Raw genomic sequence first — 18,082 nt, 5'->3', positions numbered from 1 at the left:
ATTACATCTCCACAACCACTTTTTTCTTTCTTCTAAAATCTGTCTTCCCAGAGGTGTTGACCACCATTTCTAATTGGCCCAGCCTTGGACAGCAGCATGTCTGTCTTTGGAGCCATCAGGGATTGGCTATGCCGGACGTGGAGGAAGCTTCCAGCAGCTCCTCACAGAAGTCCTGTAGCCCCACTGCTACCAAAACTAGGCCATGAAACCCAGTACAAACCCTTTGATGGATAACACACTGCCTTTGGAGATGTAATTTTGATACATAGGTTACATGTGTACAGGGGTGTTACAGCCCCATGGCTTTAGGCAGGTGTGAAGAGAAAGTACAGGAGTCTTGTTATGATATGTAGAAGTCCTGTTATGAAATTTATGATACCATTTCACTTTTGTGGAAAAATTAATTTAGAAAAATCCACATTCAAAATTCAACTATATAAGACCTGTATCCCATTCCATTCCAAGCACTGCTGAAAGAGCTGGCCCGTTGTTTCCTGAGATGAAAATCATACGTGCTACTTTGGGAAACCAGATTCTATGGTCAAGCTCAAACAAAATGTTTGTACTCTTGCTCTAGGTCAAAAAACAATATCCTGTAATCACTCTGATCACTGCAGGTTTGGGACATTGTTGTTCAGCCCCCCAGTTAAAAAAAGTAGGTCCCTACTCATCATATTCAGAAATATTAACACATCTGTAGACTCTTCAGGTTTTAAAAAGTCCAGGAACAAGCAATTTCAACTATGAAGGCTAAAATAATTTTAATCCTTATTTTCGAATTTCTAAAATGTTCTTCAAGAAAAGATTTAGCCAAACTTAACCTGTTTTTCCAGAGGAAGATTCAAGATGATGGGTTACATCCTTATTTTATTCTGATTCATGGCATATTATTCTTAAATTTAGAGGAAAACCACTCTGAATGACCCCTGAAAGAGGGACTCATATATTTTAAACAAAAAGCAACACTGAAACACTATCTTTCTCTCCATAAAGATCTGACTTCATTATATCAAATGCTACAGACTGTCTCTTTAGGCAATCTTACACTTTGAGCTCATTTCCTAAAAAGTGTTTTGATTTCCTAGTAGTGTAGCAGGCACCAGAGAAAGATACGCACTGTATTTTTCCTGTGTTTATTATTTTCTCTTCCTACTGGAGCTTTCTTTTTGCCTCGTTGCATTTTTCCCATTGCAAGTTTTGGTCAGAGTCCAGGGGGTTGCAGTCGGGTTCTGCAGGGATTTTTTTCCTGGTTCTTTCTCTCCATGCATATTTCATGTGCCCATTACTTTAGGTGCCATAAACACAAATTAAAACCAGCATCATTTCTGTCAGAAAGAGCCACATTTCTCTACTCATTAATTATTTATATTGCTTCCTTAAGTGGTGTTCTTGCTTGTTTGTCTCTAATAGAGGACACAAATTATGTCACAGCCTTTGTTCGTTACTGAGATTGGGCTGATCAGGAGCTCCACTGAACTGTAAAAGCAATGAGGCTCATCTCTGCTGATAGATAAATCCATGAACAATGTTTGCTGCTGAACGACCTGCCCCAGGCAGCCACAGAAACCACATTAGCCTCACCTTTCACTGTGTGTCATGGTAAAGAGATTATTTCTGTGCTTTGGGCCCATTTGAGCATCGAATATTTAACCTCTGCACCTAGAATGGGCTATGAACTTACATGGTGCATAACCAACCTCCAAATTTGATAAATAAAGAGGTGTCCTGTGTCACTGTGTCTGGTCTGAACTTCACATTCTTCTCAGGAACAAGTTCCTTTAAAAAGCTGTTTGATTTCCCTCTCCTGCTGCTTTGATAAAGACATCTCCAGATTCTCTCTAATTTTTACAAAGCTTCCTATTTCATCCTCTATTTATACATGGACAGATTTGACCCACCCTTTCTTTTTTGCTGCCAGCATTATTCCTCCCTGATTACATAGTTCTTTCCACCACAGGGCATTACCAACCAATGTACCTTGAGGGAACAGCTGCAGAGTCTCACACATTTCATTTTGTTATGCAAAAAATGTGTCTGTAAAGCTGAAGCAGAGACCACTCCACTAATTTTGACTACTGGTCATCTGAGGCCTGCAAAAATCGTGACACTAAAGTGCCTCGCATTTTCCTGGGCAAATGGAGGGAGTTTGTTTCCTACAATCAAAGCCTCTGTTTTTCACATTTTCAAATCTGTTCCACACAAAGAGGAAAAGCCACACATTCCATTTAAAAGAAGAGAAATTACCTTCTCTGCATGTCATGTGAATGAAGACTGAAGCACTGAGAAAAACATCTAATGCTACAAAATTAATAATGAAACTGTGAGACTTGACCACACCACATTAATTCTACTTCATTCCAGCAGACCAGAGTGGTCAGTAGGTCTGTGTTATCATGTGCTGCAAGACCATCAGTGATCTCCACCTAAAGAGGTGCTAGAGGACTCCCATCTGTTGCCAACAGAATCAGTCAGGACACGGCATAAATGCAAGATTCCCATTACACAAGGCACAGGACATTTGAAGGACACTTTATTTCCCCCTCAACACCTGTGGTGCTGTGGATGTCTTGTCAAAGGAGAGGCAACAGCTCCGGTCTAGTACACTCAATCCTTGTAATTTTGTTAGTCACATAAGGACCAGAGCTTCATCTGAGAACAATATGTGGTTTCTGGTGCTGTCAGTGACAAGTAACCTGGCAATGAACCTGACTTTCAGCAGCAGTTCTCCTGCCCTCTTGGAGAGCTGAAGGACAGTCAATAAATGCCTCGGCAATGGGTGTTTGCTGTAGGCTGGTGTGTTTCCTTACTTTCAACATGTCACATCTAAGAGTGGGGAAGGTACAGCATTTTCCTTACAGGAGTATAGCCTGCTTGGGAAGAAGGAAGGAGAAACGAAGGGAAAGAAGGAAAAGGGAAGGAGAAAGAAAGGGGAGGAAAGAGAGCAAAAAATAGGGCCAGTCCATGAAGGTCAGTGCTTTCCCAAGCAAAAAATAAATACCAAGTACGGCCCTAAGACCTCCCAACCATTTTCCTTCTGACATCTATCCTTACTCTCAAGGGACTCTTGATAACAGAGATAACTGTTCCTATAATAATTACAAACATTTTCACCCATTTCCAGAAACTTCTTTCCTCCATTTCTCTTTAGGGAGTCCTTTAGACAGCAATGAAAGCTCTAAAGCAGCAGAGCTCTAACAGAGTAAAGGAACAGTATTTGAAATTAATTAAGAAAACAATATTAGGCAGGTTATGAGCCCTGGGTTGTGCAGAGACATCACTCTCTCTCCGTGTCTTCTGCAGGCAGCGGCACAGCACGGGCAGCCGGGGCTGCTGGCAGGGCAGGAGAGCACTGCCACCAAGTGCAAACCCAGCTCCTCCGCATCCTCATGCCAGGAAAACAGTTTTCAAAAGCCCCATTCACACCCTCTCTTCAGTCCCTCACCTTAATAAAACTATCACAAGTCCCACAGCTGGTCACATTTGGGTTTTTTGATTTTTCAGGCTGTAATTACTCCACCATTTCATCATTTTTACTCTGTGAATTATTATCCCAGCCTATTCTATCACACCTTCTTTTTAATCATCAGTTTTTTAAGTAACTCTGTATCGACAAAAACTGCTAATATCATTGACCTTTTTAAGAGCTGGTTATATTAACTGCATGATGGCAGGGCATGTAGCAATCTGTGAAGTGCAGAAATAAGGTCTCCCAGCTGCACTGAGAAGAGAGGGTAGAACACAGCTTCAAGACTTAAAAGATAAGATTAGGTCCTTCCTACATGGGGAATATGGCTTCAAGACTTAGAAAACAAAATTAGGTCCTGGCTATGTGAGGATGCTGAGGAAAGGTAAGCTGAGTTAATTTAAGGTGTATATTTAAATTGGACCAGGTAAACCACATTATATTGCAAAGATAATTGAAAGAAACAGAATTAAGGCCTATTTTAAATTTTTTTTAAAGTCACCTGGGCGAGGTAATACAATTTTACCAATACATTTAAAATAAAATTTTATTAACTTTCCTGCAGGTCCTGTCCATACAGAGACTAGCCCCAGATCACAATGCAAGTGTAAACAGAAGTGGCTGGAAAATGGTGATATTCCCTCCTGTCATGCTCTCTGGCACTGGTTTTCTGAAATTAATTTTGTTCTGCTCCACACCTGTGTGAGAGAAAGCAGCCTGGGTCCTGCTTCAGCTGTCTGAATGCTAGGCAAATAGGCACTAACTCTGTCTCTGGTTCAGTCACCTGCAGAATGGGGAGGCTACTTTTCTTTAGAAAGGGTAAATGGTGAAGAAGCCATTTATTAAATACTCTTGTCTGTTCAGCACTAAAAGATGTAAGAATAAACAGAAAAAAACCGTACTCAGTTGTCTAAGTAAGGACAGACAGGCCAGTTCTTTCATTTTCCTTTCCTCACTATACTATTAATAACAATATAAATGTTTGTGCTTAGCATTTAAATATTTATACTATCAATGAAATCAAGCAAAATTCCCTATAAATATAAAACAATGGAAAATTTGAGCTCCAGACACTTGTTTTAAGAATCAGGCAATATTTAGGAACTTCAGCTTGACTCTGCTCCATCACAGTCTTCAAAACGAGCCTGTGCCTGGTTCAGTCCTCTGGATGCCAGCAAAATTGTTCAGAATTGCCATGAACAATACACTTAGCAAGCCTAATAAGCAGTTCCTTCCTGTCTCAGTTTCACATCACAGTTAAAGGTTAAGGAAATAAAATAAAGGAAATGTTAAAGGCTGTTACTAAATATTGCATTTTATTGCCAGCTTCATAACATTAGAGCAGACTCTACAGTGATGCCCTATCATCTCTTTCTTGGTGATTGGCTCTATTAAGTCATACTGCTACTTACTTTTAAGAACTATATTCCCACTAGTGTTCTTCATAATTTACATATCGTACATCAATGAAAATAAAAGTTCTGAAAAAACTTTCTCTACTTCTTCCTTCTATCCTCCTGCCCAACCTTGGGAAAAATTAAGTGTAGGCTGGAAAAATCACTGAGAACACAGAGACCCAGCTGCCAAATCCCTTGTTTAATTGAGAAACAAGTGGCCTGGACAAGTGGTTACACACCAAAATGGGCAAGGCAGGAAGTTTCTCATACACTTGCTCTGACATGGCTGCACGCGCCTCTGCCATGCACAATCTTCACTGAGCATCTGTGCCTCACTCAGAGCCTGTAAACCATGGCACCAGCCTGTTGTGAAGACCTTGCCAGCATTTATCACAGCCAAGCTCTTTCTTGTGTGCTTCATGGGAAGAACTGAGGTCAGGCATTGACGATGCTGCTGGGGTTGAGGAGGCACCATGGAGAGAAGTTTTGTTTGAGTCTTTAGAGTCCCTTTCCCAGGGAGAGACTGGAAAGGTAAAATAGCCTCAATGTTATTTTCAGAGAAAAACATGCGCACCCAAGGCACATGCTGTCAGATCAAGTCATCCAAAGGGTTTTCAAATCCAGGCAGGATCTTCAAGGCGGGAGCTGCAAATAAGAACAGGAAGAGATGGACAGTGTCTGATCTTAAACCTCTTTCAGAATAAACCTTGGCTGGATTTTGACACTAAGCCTGTCGGTGCTGCAAAGTGAAGGAGCCCAGCCAGGCAGATAAACTGAAGACATGGTACTCCCAAGCGTGTGGTAAAGCACAACAGCCTTGAAGTGGGAAAGTGGGGGTAAAGAATCCCTCCCAAAAGTGAGGTCAAAGGCTGAGCAGTCCTTCCAGGACAATACTTCCAGACGTCAGCTTTTGGGAAGGAAAGGAAAATACAGTGAAAAAACATCGTGCAGCTGCAGGGAAATACCAAGCACTTATTTTAGTACAAAATTAATGAAGTCAAGGAAAGATCCTGATTAAGTCTATTTTTTTAACATATTCCTAGGCTGAAAAATAATGCAGTGGTAAAGCAAAGATAAAGAGAAAGCCAGCTTACTCAGGACATTTACATTAGGTGGGATAAGCCCTTGCAAATGTGCAGTAGGGATTAATTGCACTTTTGCAGAGATGGACTAGATGACTTACTGTAACAGTTCTGGAGGTAGCTAACAGCCAGAATAAGTCATCTTGAAAATGCAGCAAGGAAGTTTAGTGTCGCAAAGATTCACAGCAGAAATGGCACTGTTCTTTTGCATGATAATAAGGAAAAGCACAAAGGGGTGAATTAAGGACAGTGGGTTGGTTTTGCATTTTAATTTCATGATTTTTGTCAGGTTATATTATAACTTAAATATTCTTAAGAGGTATGGCAATTTTGTTGACTGCAAAATTTGTATCTGTTTTATTTTTGCTTTTCTTTTTCTCCTGAGTAGGAGGGGGAAATATCTTATTACACATTATTAAATCCTAAGTGGCTGATGCAGCTTGGCAATAAGCCTTTTTACAGGGAAGAATGTTGGAAATAAGTCTGTTTAGTGTGTGCACTACATGGCCATATCACAATTATTTTTTCATGTAATCACCCAATCTTTATATAAGAATGATTTCTTTACCCTAGAGACTCAAAAAGCTCTCGGGGAAATGTATATTTAGACATCTCCAAAAAGTGGCTTATTTACCCAGTTCAATACATTAAATCTGGAGATTAGATGATTCACCTGACAGACATCAAGGCCTCCCCAGGAACTGTTTCATTCTGATAAGCAAATGTGCATTTCATGCCTGCTTACCAGGGAGAAATAACTGTGTTTGCACAATATCTTGTAATGACTCTAAAGAGGTGTTTAAACATCACTAGCATTTTCAACTCCCTACACAAAAAGCAAACAAACACAAAGACAGTCGATATTGTCTCTATACAGTGGGGTATTCAGCTATGCTGGGGCTTTGATTCAGGGCTGCTGAGCATTTACGTCTCTGAGACATCTGCTGTCTTCAGACAGGCAGTCACTTTGTCTTCAGACTGGAGCAGGCAGCGGAGAGTCTACAAGGAAAATGTGCTTCTTAAAAATGTAATTGAGTCCTCTCGTTTAGGGTATTCTGACTGAGAGCACATGGCTGCTACTCATGTAAAGAAAAGCAACATTTCTACCAGAGCTGTTTATGTAGGAAGAATGCTAGTCCAGGCTGTCTTTTCAAGGTGGCTTGAAAAAATTATGTGAAGTGCAGTAACTAAAAAGAAGGGAAAAATCAATTTCTTTGTTTAGCATGGGAAGCTAGATCAACCCTACAGCACAAGCTTATATTTTTCCCAGATGGTTATGTTTCCCCAAAGACAAACTCAGAACTGATTTTTTTTCCCAGCCCTCTAGAATTTAAAGAAGGGAAAAGGAAAGGAAAAGGAAAAGGAAAAGGAAAAGGAAAAGGAAAAGGAAAAGGGATAAGAATTCAGACAAGCCACCTAGATTCTGCAAAGGGAGAGTATGAAGAACAGTTTCCCAGCTGATGACTGTTCACACCACTTAAATAATTAATATATACTCTGCCCAGTAGCAAGGTGAATGCCAGTGGTTTGGGCATCTCCAGTAGGAACATCAGGAGTTCCAGAGCATCTGAGTGGAAGAATGTGGAGCCTAGTTTCAGAGAAATATTAGATACTTTGGTGAGTAGCAACAGGGTGGCAATTTGCATAAGAGACTGACGATAATATTGATACTGTCACTTTCTGGAAATGGCAAACCATTTTTAGAATTCTAAGTGGAAACTATTCAATTTTTATTGAGCACATTATGAGATATTCAGTGCAGAGGCTGAAAACTGAAAACTGCAGGAGAATCAGAGGAGCACAAAGAGACAGGATCAAACCCAAAAAGCTAAGTAAAGATGCAAAGGATACATTGCTATCAAATTTTCAACTCAACAAGGCTTCTCCTTTGGGACTGCAGAAGGGAGAATTTCACACATTGGGTAAATAGAGGCACCAGTATGGGAAAAGCCAGATTTTCAAATTGTGTTGAAACACAATGAAAAGGGGATAAAATAAAATGCTATGGTTCCCTTGGCTTTATGACTACAAGAGGTACAAGCTTTGCTCTGCAAGAGGTACTCTGAATTACTCTGCTCATACAGGCTTAAATGTCCTTCTGCCCCAGTGCACCTTCTCTCCAAGCAAGTTCTTCCTTTTCTTCCTCTGCTTCAGTGTCAGTACAGACCACCAACTTGTTATAGTGTGGCTGTCCTCTTTCAAACTTCTCAGTGCTGGGGGTTCCAGTTTTGCCACCGTAGTTATAATGGATGTCCAATCACCGAACGGGGAGAATTAAAGTCCCTACATTAAATTATGTTTTTCAGTCATGAAATCATAGTATTTTGCTCTTATAAAACATAACATTTTTCATTCAAAGACCTCTGAGCTTCTAACTGATTGTTTAATTAAGTCACAAAATGTTCCTATGATCTAGGAAAGTATTGAAATGGGTGAGTAAACTAGTATAGATGAGTAAAGTCATTAGTCAAGATGACTAACAGATGAGAAATATACTAATAAATGGTAATTGCAGTAAAACAAAATGAGCTTGTAACAGGTTAGAAGAGTGATTTTTAGAGAATAGTTCTGAACACCTACACTCTTTCATATCCAGCAGAAGCTGTGATCATTCAGAAGTGTCTAAAAACCAGACTAGGTCTGATTTACCTGGGTGCACTGACATGGACAGAAGAGACGCTTTTGAAACAAAAGTGTGTATGTGGCGTAGGAACACAGGGCTGAACAAACCCCTTGAACAACTGGCTGAACTGAGTCCACTCGCTCACCTACACGGACAACCACAGAAACTGGGTTTAGCCTAGGAGTACCTACAGACCATATACTACTCACCACCCATCTCCAATGTCAGGTGTCATTTTAGATGCTACTGGCCCAGAATTCTGTCCTGAGTGCATCTCACTGTCGCTTGGCTCCAGTGGTTGGTATGTGATCCCCTTCCTGCATAGATATCTTTACTGAAACCACATGACCAAGACAACCATGGTTCTATTCGGTCATCCCATGCTTGGTTTCCCTGCACTCTATGGCTCACCAGCACTTTCTGCAGAAGTAACAAGAGAGAGGAGCAGAGAGAGAGACAGCATCATTTATTTCCCCTGTTGAGTAGTGAGGGTACCAAAGGGCTGATAGATGCGGAGTAATGCTTAGGTAAGATTGACAACTATTTCCTCCTGCTTCATACACATAACCAGCACCCACCTGTTTTCCTCCCACCCAGAGATATTTTTGAAAGCTTCTTCTAGCAAATTTCTGCACCAAAATTAAACCCATATAGCAGTCAGCCTTATTGCCATGTTCCCACGTCAGCTGTGTGTCATGACAACAGATGATAGAAATGCTGCTATTCAGGCTTCAGGGTGCATGCTTCTTTTTTTTCTCTCTCTCTCTTTTTTTTTCTTTTTTTTTTTTCTTTTAAATTTTAATAGCTTTAAAAAGAGCTCTGAACAAAAGTGCTTGCTCCATGATGCAGCGCTGAGCTAAAGCACACAGGGCAGGTATACCTGCCCACATCCCAACAGGCAAAAATAAGTAGAGTGGGTGAGGTTTCCTGTGGCGCTGTGGGGGCTGAGGGAGAAACACTCTGAGGAGAAAAGGAGATGACAAGATAAGAGAAAATGGAGAGGCTGAAGCAGAAGTGCTTCCCTTCCCTGCACCCCTCCCCTGTGGGCCTTTAGCGGCAGGGCAGCTCTGTGCCTCACACATGGATGTCACTGTACTGCCCCATGTCCTAAAACTGGTCAAACCTCCCTGCTTTGGGATGCTCCTTGGCAGACTCCAGCCTGATACACCAGAAAGGGCCCTGTTTGCCTCACCCTGGTCTACAGTGAAGGAAGGGAGTTTTGAATTCCTAGGCAGGAAAATCTTGCTCTGCAAACATCATCTGAGTTATTCCATGGGAGTAAAGCACTAACAAATTAAAGCCTCCTCACACAAAACCGTGTTATTTCTACAAGACATAATTTCTCCCAGGTCAGACATGCAGATTCTCCTTTCTACTCAGTAACTCAAAATTTGTATATATGGCCTTAGTTTTGGTTGTGAGTTTTTGTTTGCTCTTGGTTTGCTTTGGGTTTGCTTTGGGTTTTTTGATGTACTGCTAGATCCTCAAGGAAGAAAAAGAAATGAGCCTAGTAAAAGCAGGGTCCCAGTTACTTAGGATCAGGCTATGCAAGGGCAGTCAGAAGCTCGTAGAGGAAGGCTTTCCAGCTGGAACTGCTGCAGTTCACAGCTCATACTTCAGTAATCGTCACATTTGTTTCTGTTTCACAGCATCATAAAAGACAGCAAGCAACTCCTGAGCCAAGCAAGAATTTAAATATGTCTTTGAGGCCTTTCCCATTTAGAAAATCGCTCGTGTCTGTGTTTGATACTAAGGGCTGCTTCTGAATATAAATGCTTCCCTGAATCAGGGCTACACAAGTATCAGAAGCTCAGATCAAGGAGCTGATCTGTCCAAATCAGACATTAGAGGCATGATGAAATGCTGCAGATCTTCCCTTTAATGAAACTTAGTTTATGAAAACCCTTTAATAAAGCTGCAGTGAGTATATTTACATTCCCAAAAGAGAAGAGCTCTCTCTTGAAATGAAAAAAATTACCACAATTAATAATATACTGATATTCTTCATAATGCCAGTAGATTGCAAGTTTTTGTTGAGCTGTTCATCATTTTGAATTTCCATGCCTCTCTTTATTCCACAATCACATCTACACCCGCTGGGGCACTTTAAGGACTAAAATTCATTGCTGCATATTAAAAATAGCAAATGAATCTCATTATTTCTTTTGTACCTCCCCAGTTTATTCAGCATACAAAAGACAAAATCAATAGCATCCTGCCTGAGGAATAGGGTTATTTTTGTATTTTTTTTAATACTGCTGCAGATTTTTGGCTTTACTCTTGAAACTGTGATGCGCTGCACCAATATATTTTCGCTCTATGAGTTTTCGGATCATCTGCATTTTGCTGTGCTAAATCCCGGATGTTTAATATCAAGGAAAATAGTATTTATATCCCATTCATCTCTTTCTCCAGCATCTCCTGTGTATCTGCATGTTCATCTTTTATTGCCAAGAGTCTGAATATTCAGAAATACTCAGAAATTTTCTTCTCAGGGGTGCAGATCCAAGTAAGCACCTACACCTAAGCTTATGTATAATTTCAGATAAACTTGGGCTTGAGCGGCTGAGGTGCACCATTGAGCTGAGAGAGACATAATAGGATAAAGGAGAGAGGGGGTGTTCCTATGGGATCTACCTTTTGGGGAGAGCTGGGACTCATAAACCTGGGTAGAATTGCTAGAGTTGGTCTGCTTCTTATTTTAGAAAAGGAATGTGATATTTCCTTTCCTTCCATCTTTCAGCACTTCCACTGTTGCCCACTGTTTTCAAACAGCCGTAAGTGGAAGAAAATTATTCAGGAAACAGTATTTTTAACACCTAATGATGTGTGTCATCCAGGTGACCTGTATGTGTCTAGATTTTCAATATATCAGTTCACTTTTTTTTTTTTTTTTTGCAGTTTATTCCCCTTTGCATTTACTGCTTTTTTTTTCCCATCCACTTTGTCTATTTTTTTTTTTTAAGATGAAAGCAAAGCAAGTTCAGTATTTCAACCATGCTAAGTCTTTTTTAATATAATCTCCCTCCTGATTTATTAACAAATGGACTTTCTATCAAGTACTGCTGTTTCCCCAGCATCCTGGTAAAATACTTTCTATTTGTCATCATGTATCTGAGAGAGGCAATCCACTTTGCTCTAACTGTCCTCTTTTCTCTGAAATCATCAGCTGCATAATTACTCTACACACATGGATTCCTGTATTGCCCAAAACCACTAGTTCAAGTTATTTGATTTTATTATTCTTGATCCAGAAACATAAGACTTTCCATTTTATGACAAAATTCTTTCTAGTGTAACTTTTTGGATATGTTTTATTATTCGCTTTAGTTTTAAGGCAGAACAGAAAATACAAAAAATACACTTTTTCCTTCTTTCACCATTTCTTCTGGGACTTTTCCCTGAAATGTGAACAGACTTTGCCAGTAAAGAAAAGCAGATGTTTTGCAACAGTCTTCACAATTTTAAGTCCCTGACAAGCTATACAGCGTCCATGTGTCCTGTGCAGCAACCATTATATGAATATCTTTACTTACAATGAGGTGCAGTGAAATTAATATGAATGTGTACCCCAGTAAACTAATCTTCTTCCTGTTTGGAAAAAAAAATTAGCTTCTCTTTGCATTTCCATACATATTTTCTCCCCTTGGCAAACTGATTACAAGGAAACCACATACATACTTACAGTGATGTGAATTTGTGATAGAATTTGCAAAGATTTTAGTTTTATTTCTTTGACTTCTGCCTATTTTATGACTCAGGTAGCTACATGATGATGTGTCTAAGCTCCGACTAAATGTTTACAAATTTGGAAAAAAATAGAGATCTACTATAAACTTATATTAAATTTATCTTGAATGCACTTCAGATGCACTAACTGATTGCATCTCAACCAATGTACGCAAAGAGGAGTCATCCTTGAAAGGTATCTTGACTTCTTCTTCCTTTAGAAAGTACAATCATTATCAGTTTGCTTCTGCTTCCTTTTTCCTTTCACTGAGGCGATGTTTGTTCTCTCTATAAAATTGAACCAAACAATGCTATTATGTGAGTCATCAGAAAAGAGCAGCAGCAGTAGTACACGGTTGTTGATGGTGATCAGTCTGAATTGCTTACTGGCCCCCTGCCGATCTCTTGGAAACTCAGGCACTTGCAGGACAACTGGAGCTTACTTGTTTGGGGAACTTGGTGTCTTGCTGCCCATAAGAAAATAAGCAAAACCAGTTTTACCTGAGAACTAGGTTTGCATACCCAAAACATTGCAAGTCTAACACTGCAGATTTTCCTTATCTGACTGCAAAACATCAAACGCTAATAACAGAAAGTGAAGGTGGCTCCCTTCTAACTATAATACAGGATACGTCCCTAGCTAGTGCAGAATACACCTAATTTTGCTAGATGTTGAGAGATGTCATGCTGCCACATCAAAATGTTTCCTATTGTCCTTAAATTGATAGTTCAATCCACTTGCCATCAAACAGCAAAAGTAGCCTTCCTGCTTTTATCTCACTATGAAAGGAAAAAAAGAGCAGATACATGTGGCAGTAATTCTTACATCCCATAGCCAGGTTTTTTTGGTATGAAGAATAGCATACTATCAGCACAGCAGTAGGCAAAGAGAACAAGAAAAGAAAATTCAGTGTCTTTGAGATTTTACTATGCAGAAAATCTCTTCTTGTTTCTCTCTAACACTTCTAATGCTGCCATCTGAGTTAGAACCTCACATCCTTGTGGAGTTGGACATCTGACAATAGTTGGAGTAAAAAGATTTTGAGGCACACATCATCAACATGTACATAAAAAATTAGAAGGCCTAAACAATTCCAAACAATGCAAGGAAATTACTGAAATTAAAAAGGATTGAGAAATATGTTCTCCTTCCTGAATCAAATGTCAGTGTGAAAGAAATTCAGCAGACCTCTGCAGCTTACATTACAGTAAGATTGTCGTTCACGGATGTGTTCTGCAGATTCTACTAGTCAGCAATAAAGATTTGTTTTTCTATATTAAAGCAGAGAAAAGGGGGAATCACAATACTGAAGCACCACTTTTAGGTTCCTAAACGGAAATTAAACACAGCAGTACAGGCAAATTAGCAATATTTTACGCACCTAACAAATCGTAACAGAGAACTTCGCTGAGCCTGTTACCCGACAGGGCGCAGGTGGCATCGCTCCTGCGGGCAGGGGCTGGCCCGGGAGCGGGAGCGGCGGGAGCGGGAGCGGCGGGAGCGGGAGCGGCGGGAGCCCGGGACGCCGAGCGGCCGCGCCCCGGCACCGGCGGCGGCGGAGCGCCCTCTAACGGGGAGCGGCGGCGCTGCGGCAGCGGCGGGGCTGCGGCACGGGCTGCGGGGCTGCGGGGCTGCGGGGCTGCGGGGCTGCGGGCGCTGCTGCTCAGGGACGCTCCCCTGCCCCTCTCTGCCCCCGCCCCGCCGGCAGGAGACTCCTCGAGGCTTCATCTCGCCCCAGCCTTCTCCGAGCCGTGCGTGTTTATCCTCTCGTACACGGAGGGAGGGTGGGAAAGTGCCACCGAACGGGAAGATTTTGCAGCATGCTGTGATCTCCCAGGGATTTTTGGCAGGTTCTCATTTCCTCGGGGAGCCAAGAACATTTTGTCTCTGCATCTCATATACTTCTCTCTTGTCTTCGATGCCGTGTGGTCTCGAGGGGCAGCGCTGCCTGGAGGCAACTCAGAGGGGCTGGCGGCTTCTACGGCGCTCGGGTCCCAAGCCATGGGAAGCGTAAGGACAAAAGTCCAGGGCGCAAGGGTATGTGGTGGGATGCCGGCAGCAGGGGTGGATGTGGGTGACTCCAGGTGTTAGAGGCTTTGGCCTCTAGGCGTCTAGGCCTTATGAAAAGGATTTTTGGGAAGTAAGAGACATACCTGGCAATTCTTCCACAATAAAATAAAAAAGTTCCAGATAACAAGCATAGGGTAAAGGGCCTGGCCAGACGTTTTAGCAGAAATTTGTAACTCTGGCGGTCAAAACAATACATTCTGGGTCAATACAGAGAAGCCAAGTTACACTCACCCACTGGCACAGGCCCACACCCCTCATCAATGCAGGCACATACAGATGCCAGGGGTTGACTCCCTTCCCAGGGCTCAGGAATGTCTCTCGCCACTTGTCAGCTTCTCTCTGCCAGCATAGATGAGCCTTTTATCCATGCTGGTGATGCACTATCATCCTTTGCTGGAAATCCCCAAGCCTGTTGTGGCATTTCTGCCACTCATCAAGCTGTACCCTTAGTCCCAAACACGCATCTCCTGGAGACACAGCAGGCACCAGAAACACTCTCAATGGGTTCCCTGCACCGAGAGGAGATGAGAGGAGGTGTGAAACCAGACCTATATCTCACTATATCAGCTGGATTCGGCTCCTTTATCTGCAGGGGCCAGCAAGGGGGAGGGGAAAGAGAGGTTGGTGCCTCGCACAACCTCCCGTGCTCATTCACAACCTACAGCTCCCACTACAGGAGTGGTCACACTCCTGTGGGCACCAGTGGTCTAGGAAAAGCAACTTTCAACCCATTTTGTGGGTAAAAATGGAAGAGCCTGGAGAACAAAGGCTATTATTAATTCCCATCTGTTGAAAGGAGGCTGCAGCTGTTTTGAGAGGTTTTCCTGCAAGCTATGCAGATCTGCTCAGAATTTTAATGGTTGTTTACCAACCAAAGCATGCCATTGAAAGAGCAAGATGTTTCCAAGCAAACATGGTGTGAACGTCATTTCAGCCTAGAAATAAATCTCTTCTTTCTCACAAACGTTTTTCTAGGTGAGAAAAGATGGTTTTGTATTTTATTCTTCCACTTTTCAGCTGTTCTTTTTTTAACTCATCCTTTGCCATCAAAGAAGCATAGAGGAGAAGAGATACCTTGAAATATGCAACGCAATTTTGCACACACATAAGACCTAGAAACCCCAAACATTCTGTGTAGTCGCTGTAGGTAGCCCTACAAAACACTGGTCTGCAGCTGGAGTAGTAAGTGCCAGTAAAACTGATACCTGTCCAAAGAACCTAGCAAGCCCTGAAGAAAAACACTGCATATAGAAGATCAAAAAAAGAAAAAGGCTTTGTTATATTCACATAAATGACAAGACATAGGACAGGCTTTTTACCTTACATTTTCTGCAGAGGCCATATCTTCAAGGGGATTGTTATTGCTAAGAAATTAACATGTCTTTAGCCAAACTCTCTAGTGTGTGTTATTTATATCAGAAATTAAATCTCTGCAACCATGCCTGTGTTTTATGGCTGTGTATAACTAAAAGGCCTGCTTCTGTAATATTAATACATGCAGTTTGTCTGTGACATGTATATTGTACATAGCAGAAAGAAGCAATGCAGAAATGCCTCAGATAGATACAAAAAAAACCCCTAAAGGTTTTTCACTACAACACATTAGAAATCCAAGATCTTTTTCTTTATCCCAGTGGTCTTTAAACTGCCTGACTTGCAGAAGGTATTTACAGCTGAAATGACAGTCCCTAAACACAGCCTAGCATTCCTGGTATCACTGTTGTAACTGGGGGATGGGAAAAATCCACTATCACCCACCATTTAGCCAAAAAATTATGACCATCCTGCATTTAAAAAAGACTATGCCTGAGAAACTGAAAAGACAAGAGACTTAAGTGACATAATAAATGCTCACCAGGAAATGACCAGGAAACTCGTATAACATAGAGGCAATGCTAAGGAGAGGGTTGGACAGCCTGCTGCTATTCCATCAGGTCATGCAACTGAAAATATTAGTGAGAAAATTAAACTATTTATCTTTCACTAAGACAGAACTGAAAAGCAATCTGGACAGTCTGACCTTCTAATCTAAGTCAACACATAAACAATAAAAATGGACTAATATTTCAAGGAATTTTGTTTTAATGACTGTGGGGGTTCAAGTTACCATGGGGTGTTTTCCTGTAATATGATAGAAGCTCACTAAATGGTCATTATTTTGACTTCTGGTAATGGAGGCACCAAAGCTCTCTGTGTCTTATGTTTCTGTTACAGGGATCCAAAGGCTACTGAGATGGGTTTCACTCATATAGACTTGAATTTATTTTCTCTTAATAAATGATAACCTACAGTTTTGCATAACAGCAGTGCAAAGTGAATTTCTGCTTTGTGGTAGCTAATTCATGGCAACTAGCTTCTAAGACAGTATGTGAAAGTGAACAGCTCTGAACTAGTATTAGGAATTATTAAATACACTTTTTAAGAAATATAACACTTTCCCATTCCTTACAAATAATTTTTCTGTTCTGAAGTTCAGTCTCCATCATAGCACAGACAATGACTGAAATAAGTGTTAAAAAAGAAACACAAACAGATGGGAAATCAGGGGAGCGATAAACACAATGAAGTAAATTGCATGACCTAAATTCACCAGAGATATCAACTGAGTAAGCCAAGGTAAGAAATCACCTCTCACTTCCCAGTGTTTGCTTTATTAAGAGTGTTGGTGCCCACCCATCTTTCAGAAATGTTAACTAGGATTTGGTGATATAATCCAGCCACCACCCAATCTTTTTTATGCATGCTGGCATCCATGATCTCAACAAATCCAGGCCCTTTGATTTACTATGACATAATATCAAGAAAGCACATTACCTGAAAACAACCTCATTTAATACATCTTTGATTTTGCCAGTGCATTGTCTGCATGCACGTACAGGTAGACAGATAAATCATAGAATCACAGAATTGTTTGTGTTGGAATGGACCTCCACAGATCACAAAGTCCAACACTCCTACAGTCAGGAGGGACATTTTCAGCTAGATCTAGGGGTCTGACCAACCTGACCTTGAATGTTTCCAGGGATGGGGTATCTACTAGCTCTCTAGACAACCTGTGCCAGTGTTTTATCATCCTGATCATAAAAAATTATTAGATCTAATCTAAATTGACCCTCTTTCAGTTTAAAACTGTCACCCCTCATCCTATCACAACAGATTCTGATAAAGGTTTTGTCCCCGTATTACTTGTAGGCCCCTTTCAGTAACTGACAGGCTGCAACGTGGTCTCCCTGGAGCTGTCTCTTCCCCTGGTTGGACAACATGAGTTGTCTCAGTCTCTCTTCGTAGGAGAGGTGCTCCAGGCCTCAATCCTCTTGGTGGCTCTGCTCTGGACCTGCTCTAACAGGTTCATGCCTTTCCTGTGCTAAGGACCCCAGAGTTGGACAAGCACTTCAGATGGGTCTCATCACAGTGGATCAGAGAGGCAGAATAACTCAACCTGCTGGCCACTCCTCTTTGATACAATTGACTTTCTGGGCCGAAGGTGCACATCGTCAAGTCAGGTCCAGCTTTTCACTCATCAGCACACCCATGTCCTTTTTTGCAGAGCTGTTCTCAATGAGTTCTTCTCCCAGTCTGTATTTATGTCTGGGGTTGCCCCAACCCAGGTTTGCAGCACCTTACACTTGGCCTTGATAAATCTCAAGAGATTCCCATGGGCTAACTCCTTGAGCTTCTCCGGGTCCCTCTGGATGGCATCCTGTCCCCAGGAATGTC

General features: G+C 41.4%; 1 long non-coding RNA gene across 1 annotated transcript; it reads right to left on the bottom strand.

Annotated features, from left to right (window-relative positions):
- Positions 1-4,757: 4,757 nt before the first annotated feature.
- LOC121667234 lies at positions 4,758-13,791 on the bottom strand. Its single transcript, XR_006016972.1, has 2 exons — positions 13,677-13,791; positions 4,758-5,505 (listed from the first exon to the last, which is right to left on the bottom strand). It is a non-coding gene; the product is annotated as an uncharacterized LOC121667234 (long non-coding RNA).
- Between the last annotated feature and the right edge of the window lie 4,291 nt (positions 13,792-18,082).

This window comes from Corvus kubaryi, unplaced genomic scaffold (assembly GCF_017639235.1).
Source record: "Corvus kubaryi isolate FWS band 111438036 unplaced genomic scaffold, C.kubaryi_AGA036_p1.0 37357, whole genome shotgun sequence".
Classification (NCBI taxonomy): domain Eukaryota; kingdom Metazoa; phylum Chordata; class Aves; order Passeriformes; family Corvidae; genus Corvus; species Corvus kubaryi.
Note: the sequence above shows the minus strand (reverse complement) of the source record. Positions and strands in the feature narration are given on the sequence as shown.